Genomic DNA, 25,362 nt, shown 5'->3' on the forward strand with positions numbered 1-25,362 from the left:
AGGGACAGACTGATTTGCATATAGCCAGGTTCTGAGCTGGGATGGGGCAGTGAGATAAATAACGGTGATGGATCAAGCCCTGATCTTTGGACTGGGTAAGAGTGGTCTGCTCAATTCAGACACTCTGTTCATCACCACCCCCTTTTGTGAATCGATTTTGGCCACTATAGGTGTGGCAGGGTATACTCAGACATGAGTCCCTTTCTCACTGCTCCATCAGGATTCAAGCAAGCCGGGCCGAAGACGGCTGAAATGCCAGAAACCGGTCCCCGGTAGCTTGTCTCCTTTCTGGTAAAGAATTGGCTTGGTAGTTTAGTCTGCCCTGTTCCCATGATGCACTGGGCCAGGGACAGACTGATTTGCATATAGCCAGGTTCTGAGCTGGGATGGGGCAGTGAGATAAATAACGGTGATGGATCAAGCCCTGATCTTTGGACTGGGTAAGAGTGGTCTGCTCAATTCAGACACTCTGTTCATCACCACCCCCTTTTGTGAATCGATTTTGGCCACTATAGGTGTGGCAGGGTATACTCAGACATGAGTCCCTTTCTCACTGCTCCATCAGGATTCAAGCAAGCCGGGCCGAAGACGGCTGAAATGCCAGAAACCGGTCCCCGGTAGCTTGTCTCCTTTCTGGTAAAGAATTGGCTTGGTAGTTTAGTCTGCCCTGTTCCCATGATGCACTGGGCCAGGGACAGACTGATTTGCATATAGCCAGGTTCTGAGCTGGGATGGGGCAGTGAGATAAATAACGGTGATGGATCAAGCCCTGATCTTTGGACTGGGTAAGAGTGGTCTGCTCAATTCAGACACTCTGTTCATCACCACCCCCTTTTGTGAATCTGCCTCAACAACAGGCACATCTTCAAGCGTCTTTACTAGAATACTTACCTCGGTGATACGCACACCTTCAACAGCGTTACCCTGCCTTGGTGACACACACACCTTCATGCAGTACCGCAAGCATGTTCACTGGAATACTTACCATGGTGGCATGCCCACCGTTCACAGTGTTGGCAAGTTCCTACAGCTTATTTATTTCTACTATAATTACTGTGGTCTACTTTATTTAGTGGTTTGGAGGTCTTTATATTGCATATACAGTCATTATAGCAACTATGAATTTACTTTCACCGCAACCTTTTATGGTAAGGAAAAATGAGGTTAACAATCTGAAATGGGAGGAGTGGAAGGACTACTTCATTCATTATATTGAGATTATTAAAGGCATGTCACCAGACAAGAAGAAGAAAATGTTGTTGCATTGCCTTGTTCCTGGAGGTTTGAAGGTATACAACAGGATAGAGAAGAAACCTTGCTCAGGAAATGAAGGGGGCGTTTTCACTAACACATTGGCTGATTTGGATGCATACTTCTGTGTGTAAAGCGATTGTTCGTTACAACTTTTATCATAAGAAACAGGGCCACAATGAAAAGTTTGAGGAGTATGTGGCTGCATTAATGAAGTTGGCATTAGCAGCAGTTGAATTGTTGCGGTATCAAGTAATCCTGCATTGCAATAATCCAAATTTGCAGGATAGGTTGTGGGTACATGGAGATTCTAGTTCACAGGAAGTCACAGCCATCATTTCCAAATATGAGCTCAAATCTAGGTGTGCTAAAGCTGTAGTATCATCTGATTGAAAAGATGGAGGGATGACACTGTAAAATGGTAAAGAAAAAAATGTATACAAAGGATGTTCAGGGGAATCTTAAAAAGGATAACAGAAGCAAAAGTAGACATAAATCAAACTATAGGATGGAAGACTTGAGAGTTAAATTTTACAGTTGCCATAGTTCCTCCCACATAGCTCATAAGAAATGCCCTGATTTGGGACCCAAGTGTGGCACCAAATGTCCAAATGTCACTATACGCGAGTATGCATAAAATCTGTTAATTTGTGTTGTGGATGAAAGTGAAGGAGATGACCAATTGAGGTCAGATGGAGACTGTCCGCAAATGTTGTGCGTTCAAGAGGATGTAATGTGTGTAGAAGAACCTAGTAGGAAGAAATCTATGTGTGAATTGGTAACTGTGGGAGTTCCAGTGGCATTGGTGGCCGACTCTAGGTCACCATTTACAATCTTCAACAAGGAAATATGGGCAAAATTGTTTAAGGACAGAATTGGTTCCTGATTAATGTCACCGGACATTCATCCATATAGTTTCACTGGTGAAGCAATTATTCTTTTGGGTTTTCGCAAATAGTTTTTTTGATTTTTGAGTCCAAAGGCTGGAAAGCGGAAGGCAAAATGTATGTGGCTGTATCTGGTCAATGCGTTTTGGGTTGGTGGGATCAAGGAGACTTGGGCATTGTGCTTGACCCTAACAGCCGAGATACAGTTTTGATAGTGAACACTGGTATGTATGATGGTATGAATGTTGTCAGCTAATTTCCTTCTGTGTTCACTGGCAGTGTAGGTGAACTGGTGGCATTTGTCTACAAAATCATGCTCAAAGAAAATGCATGTTCTTGCATACACAAGTTGAGAAACATTCCGTTGAATGTGAGCGAGTGCTAGAAATGGGGATCTCTAGTTGGCAGAGGTAGGTAATTTGTCCAAATAGGGACCGTTGCTTCTAGTCAGGGTAAGGGGATACACTCTTTAGATAACCCCTGCTCACCCCCTCGGTAGCTTGGCACGAGCAGACAGGCTTATCCCAGAAGCAATCGGTAAAGTATTTGTACTAACACTCACAGTAACACAGGGAAAACACCACAAATGGACACCAAACTAGTTTAGAAAAATAAAGTATCTTTATCTAAACTAAACAAGACCAACACGACAAAAATCCAAAATAGACAGTTAAAAATTACTTTAAAAAGGTTTCAAGAACTTGTACCATAGAAAACTATGGAGGTGTGACTTTTCACCAAAGTACCTGTAGATGTGTCAAACCAAACAGATGAAGAGTTGGAAAACAAAGAGATTGGAGACTCATGAGACCTTGGGGAGGCAGTGCAACAGATCTGCGACACGCAAGGGACGAGTTGCTTCGAATCCGGTCTGTATGGGTAGTGGTGTGTTACTTCTTCATGACGGTTCCAGTTCGCAGGTCATGCATCGGGAATGCGTGCCGCCCAGGTACGTTGCATGGAAATCCGGGATGCATTGGCGACCAATGGTTGGCCTCGAGTGGCGCTGCATTGGTTCTCTTCAGCTGCGATCCCTCGATGCGACAATTCTTGCAGCGGCGACAGGCACTGCAATGTTTTTCGCAGCAGCACCGTGATGCATGGATATTCTTCTCACGCCATAGAGATACGTTGAGAAAACAGCCACAAAAAGAGCGATGCGTCTATTTCTGTAGTTCTTTAAGCTTTTTTTTTCTTCCAGCTCCCAAACAGCAGCAACAACCTCCAGAGGCTAAAACTGGCACAAGCACCTCTAATCAGGTCAGAACTCACAACAGCAGGGTTCAAGGGAGCTGGGGGTAAAGTCTTTGTGTCCCTGAGACTTCTGAACAGGAGGCTGCTCACTTCAGGCCCTTGGAGATCTCCTTCAAGCAGGGGACACACAGCAAAGTCCTTCTCCTTTCCTTGGCAGACAACCCCAGACACACAGCAAGGACAGTACTTCTCCTCGGTCTCTCCAGCTCTTCTGCTTGCCAAAGGTTCCTCTTAAATTCCAGGAATTATTTAAAGTCTGGGGTTTTGGGTCCGATACTTAAACCCCAAAATGTCTTTGTTCTCTTTGTGCAAGGGGCTCCAAGCCCAGTTCAAACCATTTCTGGGGGGCACTCTGCAAGTGCAGAACAACAACCATTGTCCGTGTGAGCCTTGGCTCCAGATACACCACAGGGGGCGGAGCCAGCATTGTTGTAGGCAGGCACAGCCCTATTCAGGTACAAGTGCTACTCCTCCCACCACTCCAAAAGCAGATCAGGCCTATTCAGCCTAGCGCTGACTCATGCAGACTCCTGGAGCCACTGCACCTCCCCAGCCCCTCTCACTCTAAAGTCAGACAGATGGTTGAACAAGAAAATAGCCACTTTCTAAAAGTGGTATTTTCAAACACACAATTTAAAAACCATCTTTACTAAAAGAAGTGTTATTAAATCCTGAGTTCAGTGATACCAAACTCCATTTTTCAATCTTATCCCGATGGAAAGATATAATTGTAAAATGTTATAAAGCATTCCCCATTCTGTCCTATGGGGCAGGATAGCCCTTCAATAATGAAAAACAAAATTGGCCGTATTTCACTATCAGAACATGTTACACACACCAGTACATGTCCTACCTTTCACATACAATGCACCCTACCCTGGGGGTACCTTGGGCCTACCAAAGCGGCGTCCTACGTGTAAGAAAAGGGAAGGGAAGGGTAGGGTCTGGCAAGTGGGTGCACTTGTCAAATCGACATGTGTGTTAACTGCGCACAGTCAACTTGGTGGCAGACCTGAGACTTCTTTTCAGGGCTACTCATGTGGATGGCACAATTAGTGCTGCAGGCCCACTAGTTGCATTTGATTTACCAGACCTGGCACACTCAGTGCACTTTACTAGATACCTACTGGTAAAACAAATATGCCAATCATGGATAACCAATCACAATAACACTGTACACAGAGAGCATATGCAGTTTATGACTGATCAGCAGTGGTAAAGGAGGAAGGAGCAAAACGTTTGGGGATAACCCTGCAAAAGGGCCATTTCCAACAGCAATGAACTTGTTTGTGAACTCAAGAAGTTAGTGGGCAATGGCATCATTGAACAAGTTGAATCCTTAGATTGGGTGGCTCCTGTTGTTGTTGCTCAGAAGGCCAATGTGCACATGTGTCTATGTGTGGACTTGAGGGAGCTTAACAAGAAGGTTTTCGTGGATATATTCCCTTTACCCAGACTTAATGAGCTGTTGTCTGCTACCAAAAGTATGAGTTGGTTTTCCACCATAGACCTTAAATCTGCCTACTACCAGATACCTCTACATCACATCTTTCCAAACTTTTCATGTTGGTGACACACTTTTTAGATAATCTTTATTTTGTGACACAGTAATGTGAGTGAGACTGAACCTCCTAAGGGGGGTACGGGCGGGTTATCCCCCGAGAAAAGTTTGAAAAAATAGTGGGCAAATGGTGCATTTTCAAGCAAATTTGAGAAAGCAGGAAGGTTAATTAAGCAATTGTGAATCTGATCTAACAAAGACAGTGACTGTCAAAAATGGGTGTAAGAAAGGTTAGGTTTGTGCCTGAAAGAAGAATGTACACTGCAGGTACTGATCTGCAGAAAACACAACACTGTACCGCAGAAAATGTTTTTCGGCTCTTGCTCTTTCTCACAGGCGGGCCTTGGCTATATGTTCCCACCATCACTGATCTTCTGGTAAGAGCACCAATCCCAAGCAAAGAGTTGAAGCAGCCACTCTTTTCACACTTCACCCTCGAACCACTTCAGGTTCTCTCGAGTTTAGTTTCCCAGTGATGGTTTAAGTCAGACATAGCTTCTGTCAAGGTACATTAGGATCACTATGCCCCCATTTCTATAGTTTTACGGAGAGAGAATGTGGCCTAACAGTTAAGGCGATCGACCTCAGAGCTGGGGAACAGGGTTCGAGTCTCGGCAGGCACGCTCAACATTCTGTGATTCTGGGCTAATCACTTAATCTCCCCATCTCACTTTTCATTGACACTAAATGTGCTTTAAAACACTTGGCTTTCGCTACTCTCTTTGTTTCCGTGCATCTCGAATTGATTTTCCCGAACTCGACATGGCGTGGTCCACCTCTCCACCGTCGCTCAGCCCTCACCCCCTCATGTAGGTCTGGTTTTGTCAAAGATTAGCAGGTGCTTTTTGGGGTCAGCACAGACCATAGCCATCCGCTTTTGTACATGACCACAATTTAATGAAGCATGAGGTACTGTTGAGTCCCTGAGTACAGCAGTCCCAGACGCACCATATGGGTGTTACGCACCAGCCCAGGCTCCGAGGCGCTATTCCAAAGATGTAATAGGTAATAAATGATGCCTCCTATAAATGTGAAAGCGCGCCCAAGTTTTACAGTTTATATTGGCTTAGAAAAAATGTACTTTCAAATTTGACCTTTAAGAGAACAAGTATGTAAAAGGTCAAAACGCATGTGTTGCACACACTATGATCCGCAAAAGACACAAAAACACGAAGAATGCACAGAGCACTTTAAACATAACACTTATACCAGACCTTCAAATCATGCCAATTGATGCCTGGCAGTTAAAAATACATACGTTAATCTGAGTCAACTCGACACTTCTGCCTGTAAATTCCTGTAGCCACCGCCTATATCAGCAAAACTTATGAAGCATGCGGCTTGTGTGCACCTTGTGACAGCCCTACCTCAGTAATTGTTAGCACACTATCAACCCCCTGCCCTCCTCCCATTTTCCTCACACCTCTTGCAATTACATCACAACCCCAGCCCCCACAACAATCAGTTTATTTCTGCAGTCCCAGTCATTCGATTACGGCCAGCAATGCGTGTGACCCTCTGCAGGCCCCATCCCCCGCCCCTGCCTCTTTCACAGTGAACTGCTTCTCCACACTATATCGTCTCCGCTTCTCCAGCATGCAAGTGACCATTTTTTATGCAGCTTCATGTTATTAAAACCAGCTGAAATGGTCTCTTGCATGATTTCTGAAATGGGCGCGCTTTGCAATTCAGTTTGAATGCTCGGGGAAGTTACAGCGCATACACACATCTTACAGGGATCACTGCTGGTGTCATCCGCGACACACCCACCATTTGCAGGCGACACAGTGGGGTGTCGTGACACAGAGTTTCGAAAGCTCTGCTCTACACCGTAGTAGTAAGCATCTCCCCGCTTTCATCACTCCTATTGGCTGTTTTCAATTTAGAAGAGTCACATTCGAGCTGGCTTTGGCAGCAGCAATGTTCCAACGCCTCATGTAAAAATTGTTTGCGGCAAACACGGTTTCATATTTGGGACTTGAAATCAAACAAAAAAAGAATTAGTTGAAGCAATAAAGGAACCTCATGTCCCTCAGATCAAGGGCTTTCTTGTTTTAGGTTTAGCAGAATTTTACTCCAAATTTGTGCACAATTTCTTAGGGAAATGTATCCTATCGGGCAAAAGAAAGGATTTTTATGGACAACGGAATGCCAGCGTTGTTTTGAGAGCATTGAAGGAGACATCTGCACAGCCCTAGCACCCCAGGGGTTTCATCATGGTTGCAAAAGCATCATCACCACAGATGCTAGTTCTAAGGGTTTGTGGGCAGTTTTATCCCAATCACCGGAAGAGGTGACTGAACTTATGGTTGCTTTTGCATCTAGAGCCCTCACCCCGGTGGAAGAGAAATATTCTGTAATTGAGCCTGGGGTGTGTGTGGGGTTTGAGACATTTAAGCAGTATGTCTGGGGCACCAAAGTGGTAGTAAGGAGTGACCACAAACCTCTTACCAGGGTACATACTTCACAAGGTTTAAGCAGTGGTTCTCTAAGAATTATCAGGCTGTCCATTCAACTTTTAGATTTTACATATGAGGAACAGTATGTGCCTGGTGCGCGAAATAGGATTGCAAATTTGTTGAGTAGATTACCTTTACCATATGGGCATGATATTAAAACCCAATGGGATGAGTTCCAAGTAGCTATGGTGTTTTCTGAGGAGTTACAGAGTATCGGACAGGATGTGTGGTCCAATTCGCTTGCACAGGATGTTACATTGGGCAATGTCATGGAATTTGTTCAGGATGGTAGGCCAGATAAGCACTGCTTACTAACCTTTTTGGGAGGTAAAGGTGAAATTATCAGTGGAAGATGGGTTTTTGTTAAGAGGAGGCACACTTATTCTGCCTGAAATGTTAAGGGAGAAAGTGGTGAGTCTTTGCCATGAAGGCCACCTTGGTATTGTCAAGACGAAGAGTAGGGTAAAACAATCTTACTGGTGACCCGCAATTGATGGAAAAATAGAGAGTGTTGTAATGCACCAACTCTAATACGTCCATGGTTATGTTCAGTCCTTCATTACGCCCCCACCTTAGTACCTGGTATGCCGGGGGAAAGAGTTGGTGTTGACATTATCCGCCCAGTGCAAGACCAGAATGGTTTGCCTAAGTTCATTTTGGTCTTGGTGGATCGTTTTTCTAAATGGCCACAATTTAAGGTGGTATACAAAGCAAATTCTGAAGCTGATGTGGTTTTCCTAGAAGAAGTGTTTCGCCCTGATGTACTCTCCAAGATTGTTGTTTCTGACAATAGAGGACAGTTTATTTCTGCTGAGTTTAGTTCCTTTATAAAAAAAAAAAACTTGGAATCTGCATAAGACCACCTCTTTGTATTATCCCAAAGACAATGTTGAGCACTTCAACAGAGTGATTAAAGGTACCATTGAATTGTCCAACAGCAATAGTAAGGACTCTGCGCATGAGTTAAGAAAAACGATTGGTGCGTACAGAGTTGCCACTTGTGAAGTTACAAAGCATAGCCCTTTTAATGTGATGTAAGGAAGATCCCTGCATAAAGAAAACATGGGGTGTTTGAGGGACACCAAGAGGGTTGTGGGGTCACCAAGTTGTGTGAAAAAGCGTATGGAAGCTTTACAAACAAAGATATGACTCCTTACATGGAGTGAAAAAATTGGACCTTAATGTGGGAGATTATGTGAAAGTAAACAAAAAGGAAGACTGGTACGTAAAAGGGAAAACAGATACTCAGCACTGTTTAAAGTGATTAAGATCTTGTGAAATTATGCTCTTCTCCGTGATGGGAGGGTTTAGCACGCTCAAAGGTTGGCTTTGTTCAAATGGGAGAGCTCTAGCCCAACCTCTTTAAACTTGAAGGGGAAGATTGGCCCAAAAATATGATTGGATGGGTGATTTAGGTGGGGTTTGCAAGCCTACTGACAGTCACATTTCCGTCCCTAATCCTGTTCTTAACTCCACTCCAGAGTTGTCTACACAAAATTCCCTAAGAGGAGAGGTGGTTGTTGCCGAAGATCACACTGACCGAGAATGTCATTTTTTAAGAACAACTGAGTCAGGCAGAGAGAGTTTGTGTGTATAGCCCAAACGCTTCAATGATTTTATGGTAATGTGAACCAGTTGCATTGTTTCATTTTTTTTTTTAACAGAGTTTTATATAGCGCAAACTTGACCCGAATCGGTTATCAGGGCGCTTTACATAGCACCAGTTGCATTACATGAGGACACATTCATTTTTGTTAGGCACCGGGAGATTAAGTGATTTGCCCAGAATCACAGGATGTTCAGCGTCATTGCTGAGATTCGAACCCAGTTCCCCTGATTCGAGGTCAACCCCCCTAGCCGTTAGACCAACTCATCTCCCATAGGTCAAGTCTAGGCAGTGCATGCGCTGCTCTGCGAAGCATTCTGTATTCGGTATATGAGCTTTTTGAGACTTTGGACCCTCCCACCACTACTGGTTGGTTAGTTGGGCTGCCTTTTAAAATTCCATTAATAGCATCTGACCCACCTTTCGGTACTTGGTTCCCTCCCAGTGGACACCCTCCCCCTCTCCCGTTTTTCACTAATGCAGCGTCCTTCCATGTTATTGTCTGGAGGGGGAACATTTAGGCCCTTGCTGAAGAACGTCATGGGATCCCTGATATAAGATCAAGAATCGAGATTAAACAAGCATTTACAATGCAACTGCTCTCACATTACTGAACAATTGACCGATTGGCATTGCAAATCTTAATGCAGGGCCAATAGCACAAACTTTCAGTGATGCAAGACTTATTGTATTGCAAATGCTTGTTCTTAACAGGTATTTGGGTCTCCAATGTTGTCCCCACACCCAATTTTGGGTGCTAGTATTTGTTTTGTTTCTCTTTTGTATTTTCTTTTTCATATTACATTGTTATTTTTGTATTTATTGCTGCTTATTGTTTTTTTTTATTTAAAGGGGGTTGTTAAGCTGGGCTCGTGGGCATCGCTTGCTAGGTGCCCTGCGCTTGAGGGTAAGTTCGTGAATGGAATATGTGTGTTGGGCAGGGAATGTTGAACGTTGGGAAGGCATTAGGTGGCGAGTGGCCATGGAGGAGGCCATCCTGTGTGACGCTCCGTTTTTGTGAGTTGCCGGTGTGAGGGTTCTGAGAAGTAAATAAACAATGGAAATTCAGCACTGAGTTTGTGGTGTTTTACAAAAGACCTACCATGTACTAGAGTGAACTGCAAGAAAGTAAGGTGAGTACCTTCTGTTCTTTCGTACTTTTGTGTCAAGTTGACTTACCAACGATTACACTGTTTACACAAATGCAAATGTGAATGAAAGTTGATAAAAATATTCATAGAAGCTGCGCCGACTGATGAGGTCAGGGCCAAGGGGGAGACGGCATGCTTTTCCTTTTTAGGTTGAGCCTACAAGGTAGTGCAGGCTATCACATAGCAAGAGCATTGCTTACCATTAGTTGGCTTTAGTGTCGCTCGTCTTTTTGCTTCTTATTCAATGGCTTTTCTTGCCAGTTTTCCCATTTTGTGTTTATCTTTCCCCTTGGAAATAGCCTCTTTACCATGTCTCTGATTAGCTGACTTCTATCCTTCCAGTGCTCATATTCAGAGAGCTACTTTTTTTCTTTTTGCATAAGCACTCCTGAGAATGCATGTGTTTTCCAGCTCTCTCACCTGTGTGCTTCATCCACTGCCGAATAACGCTTTGTGTTCCATTTAACATTTTCCCTCGTGTTGCAGTCTTTCATGTGGTCCTGCCCAAACATCCTCTCTGTGCTTTCTTGCTCTTGTGCTTCTTTCACTTCCTCCTGTATTGCACTCCCTTGTGTGCTACTTTTCTCCTCCACCACTGACTCCCCATTGCTTCCTCCACCCTCTTATTTTCCATCACACCCAACATCTTTTAAAAAAAAACAAATATGTATTTATATTATTTGGGGGTGTGGTAGGAGGACCAGCCAGCAGATTGCTGCTGGTCCCGCAGCCCTTAGGGGGGAAATAAAATCATTAGCACTACTTTTTCATACATATATTTTTTTTTACCAATCCATCATGAAACAGCCGATTCATCGCACCTTTTTATGGCTGAAAGGCATTGGAAAAGGTGATTGATACCTAAAGGTGAGGACTGTTGACATGCTAATTTTACACATGAGCACATGCTTTTTATAGCCAGTGTAATAGATGGGTACATGGACGTGCCGCCCCACATCAAAAAATACGTCTCCACACAACGGTTTTGTGAGGTGCTGTGCCAAAAATGGAGGAGGAAACCAGCATTGACAAAGCCAGTATGTCTCGCTTATGTTAAAGCTATTGGCTTTGTGAATGTTTTTACTCATGTTGTACAGCAGCGTGGCTGCTGTTCAGCATGGCTAAAAGTTAGTGAAGTGGTGTAGAGTAGAGTGGCATAGAGTGAAATGGCGTGAAGTGGCATAGAGTGGAGTGCATGCCATAGAATAGGGTGGTGTGGAGTGGTTCGAAGTGGAGCGGCAAAGAGTGGTGTGGAATGGAGTTTGATGTAGAGTGGAATTGTGTGGCGTTGAATAAAACAGTTGTAGTTGTAAGTAACTAAAGTGTTGATAGAGACGACAGATATATTAAAAGCAATACAAATAAGAAGCCATAAGTTATCCCAGACGGGCAAATACACGTAGTGTAATAAATTGATTAATTGTAAAGAAAACCAATCTAAAATGAAAGTGCATCTTTTTAAATGCAAAAAAAGTAAAAGAAAGTTTGTTTTGAAAGCAAGAAAATCGAATGTAAAATTAAAGCAAATCTTTTGCAAGCATTTGTCATCCTTGTTTTGTAATTAAAGAGCATAATTTATTGTGCCCAAGTAGTGTCTCAATATTATTAAAGCATCGATAGAAATGGCAGATAGAGTAAACACACAGGACTGGCTGAAACACCTCACTGCTTTCAACGTCCAACCTATCATTGTAGACTCAGCCAAATCCTTAGGCATCGCCCTCGATTCCAATCTCAATATGCAACGACATATTAACAATGCAACCAAGGGAGCCAAATACCAAATCAATACCTTGAGAAAGCTGAAACCCTTCCTCCTAGCCAACAACTTTAGAACTTCTGTTCAAGCTCTAGTTATCCCTCAGATTGACTATGGAAATACCGCACCATTAAGAGCCTCCATCAATGCTGCGGCAAGGCTCATAACTGGTTCAAAAAAACGCTCGCACATCTCTCCAGACTTAAAATCTCTGATTTGCTACCTTTCGAAGCCAGAATGCACCTGAAAATCGCATGCATTACTCACAAAGCCTTAGATCACAGCTCGCCCAGCTACATTGCTCAAAAATTGACAATCTCAGGAGGATCACGAGCCACAAGAATGCACAGAATCTCTCCTTTTGAAACCACAAAGATTCCACAAGAAAAATACTCACAAGCGTTCCTTCTCAGGGATGGCCCCCGGGATCTAGAATACCTTCCCGCCAGAAACAAGACTCATCTCATCCACTGCCTCCTTCAAAAAAGAAGTCAAATCTATCCTCATGGCTAAATTCACCTGAACATTAACTATGCATTTACTGTTTGCCTCCCCCTCGTATTTCAGTGCCTCAATCGACCACACAATCACACCCTGGCATTGTGCGCTCCCTGAACAAGTCGCCTATTAAGTTCCTTTATTGCGTTCTCCTTTCATATGTATGTACGAATAGCCTTATTATTGTATGACAATAACAAGGGCCCCCTGATTGAGAAATAATGTAATTCCTAGGACAGGGAAAAAAACAGTGTATATAAAAGAATACTAGGCAATCATAACAACCACTAAGGGATATACGTTGAGAAAAAGGAGGACATGCAAAAACACACTGTTAAAAACCTTATTTTGTATTTTAATACATATTCATATTACAATCATAAATCATACACATTAATAACACATAATAATTGTACAGTGACATTAAAACCATTGTTGTACTGAACAACAAGTATACAGAAAATCGACTTGAAAACATTTAATTAAAAGAGTGGCAATTAATACAATCGACACGCGTTTCGGCGTTAGGAAAACGCCTTCTTCAGGAGCCACAACAATCCAGAAATACACAGTAAAAATAAAGAACAAATCAAACTTCATTGTATTAATTTATAGAAAATCAATTGCATATCAAAATTACTTAATAATATTCATTCAGTTTACATGTATAATAACTACAGAGAACCTTTAAACGCCAACCTTACCCTACGCTTGTACAGGTAATAAATGTCCAATAAACATATGACACAACATTAGATAAAATATAATTTTAGAGCAGTCGCATTCCCAATTAATGTAATAGGAGACAAGAAAATTATTAAGTATGCAGATAAACATAGACTTACTTAAAAAGTAAAAATTCGCAGATTAATCCTGCACGTTCTAACAATGTAGAAAAGAGACCATAAACACTTTTTCTGGTAGCAGTCACCTAATAGTGGAAATTTAACGAGATAGGAAAACCTCATTTAGAGTTTCCTTGCAAGGTGCAGAATGTGTTTCAACCAGAAACTAACTTGAAATTTATGGATAAACATTGGCCAAATTACCTAATTTGCTCACCTTTTATGGGAATAGGATATTCAAACAAGCGATAATAGCATACTCTGGTTCGTTTGTATCTCAATGGACCGTATTTCCAAAAGTTGCACACGTGGTATCTATGTAAGAAATATATAACATAGAACGCATGTCTTTATATAAAAATGTCATATCAGCAGTGGCAAGCCTACTTTACCCTGACTCTAGCTAGTTCATAGAGTGAGACTACTTACCAAAAAATATATGGGAACTCTTCCGCACAAGAAAAGCGTTGGTTGTTCGATGTATTTAAAATAGAATGCAGTGCCTCGCAAATTAAAGGCGATACAGTCGCGATTGCTGCCGTGCTATTTCAGAGTGATCCCAAGATAAAGGACTCAATATAAAAAGGATCTGAAAAAATAATAAATAAACCTACTAAATACTAGTATCAGAAAGATGTAAACCAAATTAACAAGATCATTCTCAAGGTCTTTCATATGCCACTAAAAAAGTCGGCTTGATATCGAGAGAACCAATTCCGTAGAACACCAGCGCTTACCAAATTAATGTTGTATGGATTACGGGACTTTGCGTCTATCGAATTTCTTTGTTGTTTTATAAGCCACCAAGTTAACCAGTTTAAGGCACCTGGGTCTGAGGAAATACAAAACAAATAAAGATTTGAATCAAGGAGAGTATGACAAACATGTGGTTTGTTTAAAACCTCCAACACGCCAATCGGTCAACTAAACTTAAACGTCCATTATGACGGCTAGAGACACTCACCTAGCTGCCGCCGCTTGTCCCATGCGTTGACGTCAAAACAGAAGATAACTGTTGGCGTCTAACGGCTTACACGACACACGATCTAATAGAATGGAGTCAAAAAATAATAAAATGTTGAAAGTAATCCACAAGACACTTAAATAATACCGACAACCTATTAGGGAGTCGGTTTTTAACAAACTAATCGTTCTTCCAGCAAAAACCACTTACCTAGGTTATTTCGGATTGTAACAAATAGGGGCCCTCAAACAAACGATGGCTGGTGGCGCCTAACGGCTCTGATGCGGATATATCAAACGCGTTGACATCCGGCGGGTTATTTAAATAGCCGGCAGGTGAAAATCACGTGAATAAACACCTGGAGATCTTAAAAGGCACAGCAACACGCAAACAGGTTGTCGCTCGAAAGGAAAGGAATCCTAAAAGGCACAGCAACACGCAAACAGGTTGTCGCTCAATATATCTTAACTAAGCCTTCCAACTTCTTAAAGAACTAGTATGATTAGTGCAGATATATGAAATGCGTAGAACCCGGACATTGTCGTATTAAATATAAAAATAGAATAGAATGAATAGGACACGTACGGAAAGCAATTTTATTTATAAAAACATAGTAACACTTGGGCAAATGCACTCAATGTGTCATAACAAACATAACATATGAACCCATAAAGGGGCCAATCCGTATGTTAAAAGAGCATTAGTTGAGGAGAATAAGACATACTCATATAATTTGCATACAAATAAGCCGTACAATGAAGGCCACCAAGAATAATTTAAGAAATTGAAAGGGCAAGTCTGATTAGTGCCAATATTTGAATGCACTGTGTTCCACATTGTCATATTAAAAACAAAACAAATCAAACACTATTCGAGCAAAGAATTGCTCGATGTGTCCCAACAGGTTTAATAAGATTAGGAACCAAACAAGATTTTAAGGATTAAAGATAAAAATAATAACTTAAAAAATAATAATAAATATAAAGAAGGGGGGAGAGGGGAAGGGTTATAATGTGATGATGAATGCGAACATGATACACAAAAGATCATAGGGTAAAGACAGATCTACAAACTAATAACTGGGGATGTACAATCTACTGAATAAGCTTAACCTATATTGTGAAAACACATTAATTAAGCTCAAAGGGTCTATGATTGAGAAAAACTGGTTCATAAAAAGAGATCAGGGGCGTAAAGACAGGTGATTAGCTTCACAAAGAAATAAAAATATCGCATTCTCCCAGGGAATTTCGCTATTCAATCCTTGCTTAAAGGTGTTAAAAACAAAAATTCAATAAACTTCCCTCTTCTTGCGAATAGCGCAGCCACCCTTACTGTCAGGTGTCCTAATTCTTTCTAAAATGCGCCATTGAAAATCTTCTGGTTTATGGTTCTTTTCCAAGAAGTGCTTAACTAAAGGTGCTGCTAGCTTGCCCGTTCTTATAGCAGATCTATGTTCTGTCAATCGAATCTGAATGGATCTACATGTTTCGCCAACATAACCAAGGCCACAAGGGCATAGAAAGAAATATACAATGTTGACTGTCTTACAGTTCCAAATTTCATTTGCTTTGGTAGAAAAGCTATTATGAGAAAAGTCTTCACCTTTTAAAATGTTAGCAAATGATTTGCATGATGAGCATTTAACAGTTCCGCGCACTGGAAGATTGCTCAATAAAGATCTCAGATTGGATCCAATAGGTGCTGTTTTCTTGTCAAATCTTGAATGCACAATTAGATCTTTAATATTTTTATTTCTCTTATGCGCGAACAAAGGTTTTGCCAAATTATTTTTGGAAGTGGAATTGCAATTGAGAATATGCCAATTGGCATTAATGATCTGTTTGATGCGATCATCAAGAGTTGAATGTCTAGTTATGCATACATGTTGATCATTAGTATTGGGTTCTTTTGGCTTTAATAGGGCATCACGATCGTAAAATCGTGCTCTTTTGTAGGAATCTCTGACTAATCTATGAGGATAACCTCTGTCCATAAATTGTTTCCTCATTACAGAGGCTTGTTTATCATAATTACTCAGGTTAGTACAATTCCTGCGGACCCTTAGGAACTGCGAAAAGGGGATGCTTTGCTGCTGACTCCTAGGATGAAAACTGCTAAAATGGAGCAGTGTATTACGTGCCGTGGGTTTCACGTAAAGATCGACCTGTAATTTATTATTCTGGCTCCTTATCAAGAGATCAAGGAATTCCACCTGATCTGTACTATATTGTGCAGTAAACTTGAGGTTTACATCGGTCAAATTGATCCATTCAAGAAACTCAAGCAAAGAGTCTTTCCCATTGGTCCAGATAAAGAACATTTCATCTATATATCTGGACCAATGGGAAATAGATTAAAAAATGGGGCAATCTCGTTGTCAATCAACTTACTTTCAAAAGCCGACATGTAGATATTTGCTATTGATGGTGCAACTGAGGCACCCAAACGTACTCCTCTAATTTGACGATAAAGTAAGTCTCCAAATTCAAAAATGTTTTCTGTTAAAACAAGGAATAGACAGTCTATAAGGAATTTCTTGGGGCAGACAATGTTATGTAGGTTAATAAACCAATCAAGTGCCAAAATCGATTCATTAAGAGGCATATTACTATATAGGGACTCAATGTCCATAGTAACTAAAATATCCCTATTGGACACAAAATTCAGATTTTCAACTATATTAATCATGTGGCCTGTATCTTTAATGTAAGATTTAATCTTAGGTATATGGGGTCTTAGAATAAAATCAACAAATTTTGATAAAGGTTCTGTAACGGTTCCTATAGTGGACACAATCGGTCTATAAGGAGGATTGTTTACATTCTTGTGTATCTTGGGTAAGCCATAGATACATCCTGTCTTACCCTTATTTGAATTGAGAAATTCATATTCCTTTAAACTAATATCTCCATTTGATAAGGCATCACTCGTCAATGGTTGAATCTTTTTAAAAATTATATTAGAGGGGTTGGAATTAATTTTAATTTAAGTGGAGTTGTCATCTAACATAGCAATCCTATTCTGTTCATAGTTATTAGAGTCGACTACAACAATACCTCCACCATTATCACATCCCTTGATTACAAGGCTTTTATTTTTAGAAAGTGCTTTAAGAGCCAATGATTCATCTTTACTAAGATTGTAGAGAGGTTTGGGAATACAACGTAGTGTCCTCTCAAGTTTTTAGAGCACTACCAATTCGAATGCAGCCACCTCCGGACCCAATTGATCCAGAGATGGACTGAACATGGATGGTAATAATTCCTTTTGTCCCTGACAATCATCATTTGAATCCTCATTTATTTGGAAAAACTTTTTTAACCTGATCTTTCTAAAAAAGGATATGATGTCTTGGTGTAATTCAAAGGTATCTACATATGCATGAGGCACATATGAAAGACCCTTGGACAGCAGGGTCTCGCTATGGCTATCCAGAACAGTGGTAGACAAGTTAAAAATAGGGATTACATCCCTCGACCCCAATATTGCCGATTGCGGGTCTCTCTGATGAATTGAGGCTCCTGTTGTGGATGTTGTTGATGTTGTTGATAAAGTTGATGTTGTTGGTGGTTCATTTGAAAGTTCCCCCTGCTCTGGCCCCGAAATCTTACTTTGGGGCTACCCTGGGCGAGTCCCTCGGTTGGATAAAAAAGGTTGTTGAGGTCGAGCACCGGAGTAAGAATTAGAGGTCCCTTCAGGTTCATAGTAATTATTTTGGCCTTCTCCTTCAGAGTCTGATGTATCTGAGAAATTATTGACTCTTTGGGGGGCAGTTCTAGTTTCATCAACATAGTGATTTTGCTGATAGAAATCTTTACCTAAATAGGGATAGGCCATTTCTTCAGTATAGCATCTTTTATCTTTAGTTAGCTTATCAGTTTTGTGTTTATTAAGGTAGTTACTAAAAGATTCCAATTCTTTATTTGATTCCTTTTTTTTTTCAAGGCTTCTTCAACCCCATTTAGCTGTTTAAGCTTCTCCTCAAGTTCATCAACCTCAACTTTAATGGCAGCCGCTAATTCTTTTGAGGTCTCCACGATTAAAATCATTAAATCACGGGAACACCTATTTGCTATTAGGCTCCATTTTTCAAGAAAGGGTCTGTGATGCACGAACAAACCCGGTATGTTACATACCCGCAACCTGATGGTGATAATACCTGTTCTCAAATAGGCTAGCATGAACTCCCCATGCGCTTCCATCCTAATGAGTTTTTTCTTAAGATCTAAAAGTTTTCAACTCTCATCATTACCTTTACTATTAGAACTGTTGCTATTGAATGAAACTGTGGTACCTACCAATAAGGCAAATTCCTCATCTGTGAACCCAAAGATCTTTAATTGGGCCATGCAAAGAAACTGGAGAAGATCAAAAATTAAGAATGGTAAACAATGCGACTGTTCCAATATTCAACAATACGATAGTGAAGATATACTTATTATGTATCACAACGCCCTGCACAGACAAGCTGTGGGTAATAGTATGAGAATAACAAGGGCCCCCTGATTTAGAAATAATGAAATTCCTAAGACAGGGAAAAAACTGTTTGTATAAAACAATCCTAGGCAATCATAACAACAACTAAGGGATAAAGGTTGCGAAAAAGGAGGACATTCGAAAAACACACTGTTAAAAACCTTATTTTGTATTTTAATACATATTCATATTACAATCATAAATCATACACATTAATAACACATAATAATTGTACAGTTAAATTAAAACCATTGTTGTACTGAACAACAAGTATACAGAAAATCGACTTGGAAACATTTAATTAAAAGAGTGGCAATTAATACAATTGCGCGTTTCAGCGTTAGGAAAATGCCTTCTTCAGGAGCCACAACAATTCTGAAATGCACAGTAAAAATAAAGAACAAATCAAACTTCATTGTATAAATTTTTATAAAATCAATTGCATATCAACAATACTTCATAAAATTCCTTCAGTTTACATGTATAATAACTACAGACCACCTTTAAACGCCAACCTTACCCTATGCTTGTACAGGTAATAAATGTCCAATAAACATATGACACAACATTAGATGAAATATAATATTAGAGCAGTCGCATTCCCAATTATTGTAATAGGAGACAAGAAAATTATTAAGTATGCAGATAAACATAGACTTACTTAAAAAGTAAAAATTCGCAGATTAATGCTGCACGTTCTAACAATGTAGAAAAGAGACCATAAACACTTTTTCTGGTAGCAGTCACCTAATAGTGGAAATTTAACGAGATAGGAAAACCTCATTTAGAGTTTCCTTGCAAGGTGCAGAATGTGTTTCAACCAGAAACTAACTTGAAATTTATGGATAAACATTGGCCAAATTACCTAATTTGCTCACCTTTTAAGGGAATAGGATATTCAAACAAGCGATAATAGCATACTCTGGTTCGTTTGTATCTCAATGGACCGTATTTCCAAAAGTTGCACACGTGGTATCTATGTGAGAAATATATAACATAGAACGCATGTTTTGATATAAAAATGTCATATCAGCAGTGGCAAGCCTACTTTACCCTGACTCTAGCTAGTTCATAGAGTGAGACTACTTACCAAAAAATATATGGGAACTCTTACGCACAAGAAAAGCGTTGGTTGTTCGATGTATTTAAAATAGAATGCAGTGCCTCACAAATTAAAGGCGATACGGTCGCGATTGCTGCCGTGCTATTTCAGAGTGATCCCAAGATAAAGGACTCAATATAAAAAGGATCTGAAAAAATAATAAATAAACCTACTAAATACTAGTATCAGAAAGATGTAAACCAAATTAATAAGATCATTCTCGAGGTCTTTTATATGCCGCTAAAAAAGTCGGCTTGATCGCGAGAGCACCAATTCCGTAGAACACCAGCGCTTACCAAATTAATGCCGTATGGATTACGGGACTTTGCGTCTATCGAATTTCTTTGTTGTTTTATAAGCCACCAAGTTAACCAGTTTAAGGCACCTGGGTCTGAGGAAATAAAAAACAAATAAAGATTTGAATCAAGGAGAGTAAGAAAAACATGTGGCTTGTTTAAAACCTCCAACACGCCAACTGGTCAACTAAACTTAAACGTCCATTATGACTGCTGGAGACCCTCACCTAGCTGCCGCCGCTTGTCCCACGCGTTGACGTCTAAACAGAAGATTACTGTTGGCGTCTAACGGCTTAAACGACAAATGATCTAATAGAATGGAGTCAAATAATAAAATGTTGAAATTAATCTACTAGACACTTAAATAATACCGACAACATATTAACCCGTTCAGCGCGGCACAAATTCCTGCGCTGTGCTGAACGTTCCATTGGGGCTATAGAACCATGACGGAACGGTTCTGTCATGAGCACAGGCCAACCGACGCTCATGACGGAACCGTTCCGTCATGAGCATGGAAGGGGTTAAGGAGTTGGTTTTTAACAAACTAGTCGTTCTTCCAGCAAAAACCACTCACCTAGGTTATGTCGGATTGTAACAAATAGGGGCGCCAAAACAAACGATGGCTGTCGGCACCTAACGGCTCTGATGCGGATATATCAAAAGCGTTGACATCCGGCGGGTTATGTAAACAGCCGGCAGGTGAAAATCACGTGAATAAACACCTGGAAATCCTAAAAGGCACAGCAACACGCAAACAGGTTGTCGCTCGAAAGGAAAGGAATCCTAAAAGGCACAGCAACACGCAAACAGATTGTCGCTCGATATATCTTAACTAAGCCTTCCAACTTCTTAAAGAACTAGTATGATTAGTGCAGATATATGAGATACGTAGACCCCGGACATTGTCGTATTGAATATAAAAATAGAATAGAATGAATAGGACACGTACGTAAAACAATTTTTTTATAAAAACATAGTAACACTTGGGCAAATGCACTCAATGTGTCATAACAAACATAACATATGAACCCATAAAGGGGCCAATTCGTATGTTAAAAGAGTATTAGTTGAGAAGAAAAAGACATAATCATATAATTTGCATACAAATGAGCCGTACAATGGCCACCAAGAATAATTTAAGAAATTGAAAGGGCAAGTCTTATTAGTGCCAATATTTGAATGCACCGTGTTCCACATTGTCATATTAAAAACGAAACAAATCAAACACTATTCGAGCAAAGAATTGCTCGATGTGTCCCAACAGGTTTACTAAGATTAGGAACCAAAAAAGATTTTAAGGATTAAAGATAAAAATAATAACATTAAAAATAATAATAAATATAAAGAAGGGGGAAGAGGGGAAAGATTCTAATGTGGTGATAAATGTGAACATGATACAGAAAAGATCATAGGGTAAAGACAGATCTACAAACTAATAACTGGGGATGTACAATCTACTGAATAGGCTTACCTAGTCCGGGTTCTACGCATTTCATATATCTGCACTAATCATACTAGTTCTTTAAGAAGTTGGAAGGCTTATTTAAGATATATTGAGCGACAACCTGTTTGCGTGTTGCTGTGCCTTTTAGGATTCCTTTCCTTTCGAGCGACAACCTGTTTGCGTGTTGCTGTGCCTTTTAGGATTTGCAGGTGTTTATTCACGTGATTTTCACCTGCCGGCTATTTAAATAACCCGCCGGATGTCAACGCGTTTAATATATCCGCATCAGAGCCGTTAGGCGCCGACAGCCATCGTTTGTCTGGGCGCCCCTATTTGTTACAATCCGACATAACCTAGGTGAGTGGTTTTTGCTGGAAGAACGACTAGTTTGTTAAAACCCACCCCTTAATATGTTGTTGGTATTATTTAAGTGTCTTGTAGATTACTTTCAACATTTTATTATTTTTTGACTCCATTCTATTAGATCGTTTGTCGTGTAAGCCGTTAGACGCCAACAGTTATCTTCTGTTTTGACGTCAACGCATGGGACAAGCGGCGGCAGCTAGGTGAGTGTCTCTAGCCGTCATAATGGACGTTTAAGTTTAGTTGACCGATTGGCGTGTTGGAGGTTTTAAACAAACCACATGTTTGTCATACTCTCCTTGATTCAAATCTTTATTTGTTTTGTATTTCCTCAGACCCAGGTGCCTTAAACTGGTTAACTTGGTGGCTTATAAAACAACAAAGAAATTCGATAGACGCAAAGTCCCGTAATCCATACAACATTAATTTGGTAAGCGCTGGTGTTCTACGGAATTGGTTCTCTCGATATCAAGCCGACTTTTTTAGTGGCATATGAAAGACCTTGAGAATGATCTTGTTAATTTGGTTTACATCTTTCTGATACTAGTATTTAGTAGGTTTATTTATTATTTTTTCAGATCCTTTTTATATTGAGTCCTTTATCTTGGGATCACTCTGAAATAGCACGGCAGCAATCGCGACTGTATCGCCTTTAATTTGCGAGGCACTGCATTCTATTTTAAATACATCGAACAACCAACGCTTTTCTTGTGCGGAAGAGTTCCCATATATTTTCAGGTAAGTAGTCTCACTCTATGAACTAGCTAGAGTCAGGGTAAAGTAGGCTTGCCACTGATAATATGACATTTTTATATAAAGACATGCGTTCTATGTTATATATTTCTCACATAGATACCACGTGTGCAACTTTTGGAAATACGGTCCATTGAGATACAAACGAACCAGAGTATGCTATTATCGCTTGTTTGAATATCCTATTCCCATAAAAGGTGAGCAGATTAGGTAATTTGGCCAATGTTTATCCATGAATTTCAAGTTAGTTTCTGGTTGAAACACGTTCTGCACCTTGCAAGGAAACTCTAAATGTGGTTTTCCTATCTCGTTAAATTTCCACTATTAGGTGACTGCTTCCAGAAAAAGTGTTTATGGTCTCTTTTCTACATTGTTAGAACGTGCAGCATTAATCTGCGAATATTTACTTTTTAAGTAAGTCTATTAAGCATACTTAATAATTTTCTTGTCTCCTATTACATTAATTGGGAATGCGACTGCTCTAATATTATATTGTATCTAATGTTGTGTGGACATTTATTACCTGTACAAGCATAGGGTAAGGTTGGCGTTTAAAGGTGGTCTGTAGTTATTATACATGTAAACTGAATGAATTTTATGAAGTAATTTTGATATGCAATTGATTTTATATAAATTTATACAATGAAGTTTGATTTGTTCTTTATTTTTACTGTGCATTTCAGAATTGTTGTGGCTCCTGAAGAAGGGGTTTTCCTAACGCTGAAACGCGCGTCGATTGTATTAAATGCCACTCTTTTAATTAAATGTTTCCAAGTCTATTTCCTGTATACTTGTTGTTCAGTACAACAATGGTTTTAATTTAACTGTACAATTATGTGTTATTAATGTGTATGATTTATGATTGTAATATGAATATATATTAAAATACAAAATAAGGTTTTTAACAGTGTGTTTTTGCATGTCCTCCTTTTTCGCAACCTTTATCCCCTAGTTGTTGTTATGATTGCCTAGGATTGTTTTATACAAACCGAATTGCCTTATTAATCTTTCTTTAATGCGCTCTCCTCTCTTATGTATGTAAAGCGCTCTAATATCTGCAAGGATCTTGTTCGCGCTATACAAAACTCTGAAAATTAAATAAACATAAATAAGAATTTGTATGCTATTGTTAAAAGTAGGAAAGCTCATTGAGTGTCCAGGAAGAATACTGAAATGCTTATAAAAAATAGTGTGTTGCAAGAAGACTAGGAAGAACATGTATATTTTGTCCGTGCTCCAAGAATGAGCTAACACAAGAAAGGAAGGGAAGCCTAAGGGAGATAAGCAATCAAAAGATTGCCCATGAGAGTGACAACAACCATTGGTATGCTGTGGGCGTGTTGTATGGCCACTGAATAGTAAGCAATAAATCTCACAGCACACTACAGCGCATGCGCTGTTTAGGTGAAACCTAACAATGCCTTTGATCAAACCACTGGCCTCGAGTATGGGAAATCTACGTTCTGACACAGATCCACTTTCTCATGTTGGTTAATGGTAAGAAGACAGTTAAAGTGAATGAGGTTATTTGAAGGTTTAGAAGTTGTTGATCTCTGTTTCAGTAGCGCTGAAAGCTGTATCGGTGTGATAATATTGCTGCTTAAGAACCCGGAGTCCTGGTGGGAGTAATGAAAGGCTACGGGTTGATTTGAATTTAAAATACACACCCTGTGGGAGCTTGGTTAGGACAATAGTGTTTTGTGAGATGCAGCATCATCATTGGAGGAGGCACCACATTTGAAAATGACAAAGATAAAACAAAGCTTCAGATGCTTGATACCTACTCTTGTGCATTTTGTGAATGGTAAAAAAGATAGTTGAACCCTCCTGCCTTTCCCTCTGGCCACAATTGCTTTTTTATTTTCAAAAATGTTCATCCTGAAAGCGCTTTAACATTAAAGTACATAATCACGCTTGTAGTTTTCCACATCAAACTGGAGAGTCATTGAATCCGAGTAGTGGAGCTGAGGAGGCGGTGTTGCATGTACAGGCGTCCACTGCTGATCACATGCATGCATGGAGCTATTATAAGAGCAAGGCTGAGGCGCAGAGCCCATAAGACTGTCTGCAGGAAACAAAGAAGCATTAATAGCATTGTTTTTAGCTACCGGTTTTGAATATAATGTTCATGAGGAAAACCGACAGTGTGTGTGGACTTCATTTTTAGGTAGTTCACATCTGCAAAATGCAGTGGGTTGATACCAGCTTTGATGGACAACAGCTCCTAATGCCAATCCTTAAAGCTGGCTGCCAGCTGAACCACGGTAACCATTGGCAGAAAGGGGCTCTCCAAAAGCCCCTTTCTGTATCTGGTGTAGCATGCATGTGCGCGTGTGTGATGCCATAAACTGTCTACAGACATCCAGACCTGAACATAAAGAAGTTATAATTTAACAAGGTAGTTCATTCCTGTGGCATGTAAACCAGGAAACACAATAAAATGCATATTGAAATGAGTAAAATGACTGGTTTTCAGTAAAATATTAGTATGAGATTTTTCTAAAAATAAAATGTTTAGGAATTACGAATGATATATGAAAACGTATTGAAACTCAGACCAGTAGCATCTCTGTGTTACTGTTTTTAAGGAGTGCACAGCGCCTAGCACTGTATGTACAGTACATTATCTTTTCCCAAGCAGGATGCTGGCCCTTTCTTTACTGGACCCATGTGCATTTGTAACAGGA

At 40.2% G+C, this 25,362-nt stretch overlaps 1 protein-coding gene across 1 annotated transcript in view; it reads left to right on the top strand.

Annotated features, from left to right (window-relative positions):
* RNF212 (ring finger protein 212) overlaps positions 1 to 25,362 on the top strand; it is a 472,806-nt gene that overhangs the window by 301,855 nt on the left and 145,589 nt on the right. The window lies entirely within an intron of this gene.

This window comes from Lissotriton vulgaris, chromosome 3_2 (assembly GCF_964263255.1).
Source record: "Lissotriton vulgaris chromosome 3_2, aLisVul1.2, whole genome shotgun sequence".
NCBI classification, from domain to species: Eukaryota; Metazoa; Chordata; class Amphibia; order Caudata; family Salamandridae; genus Lissotriton; species Lissotriton vulgaris.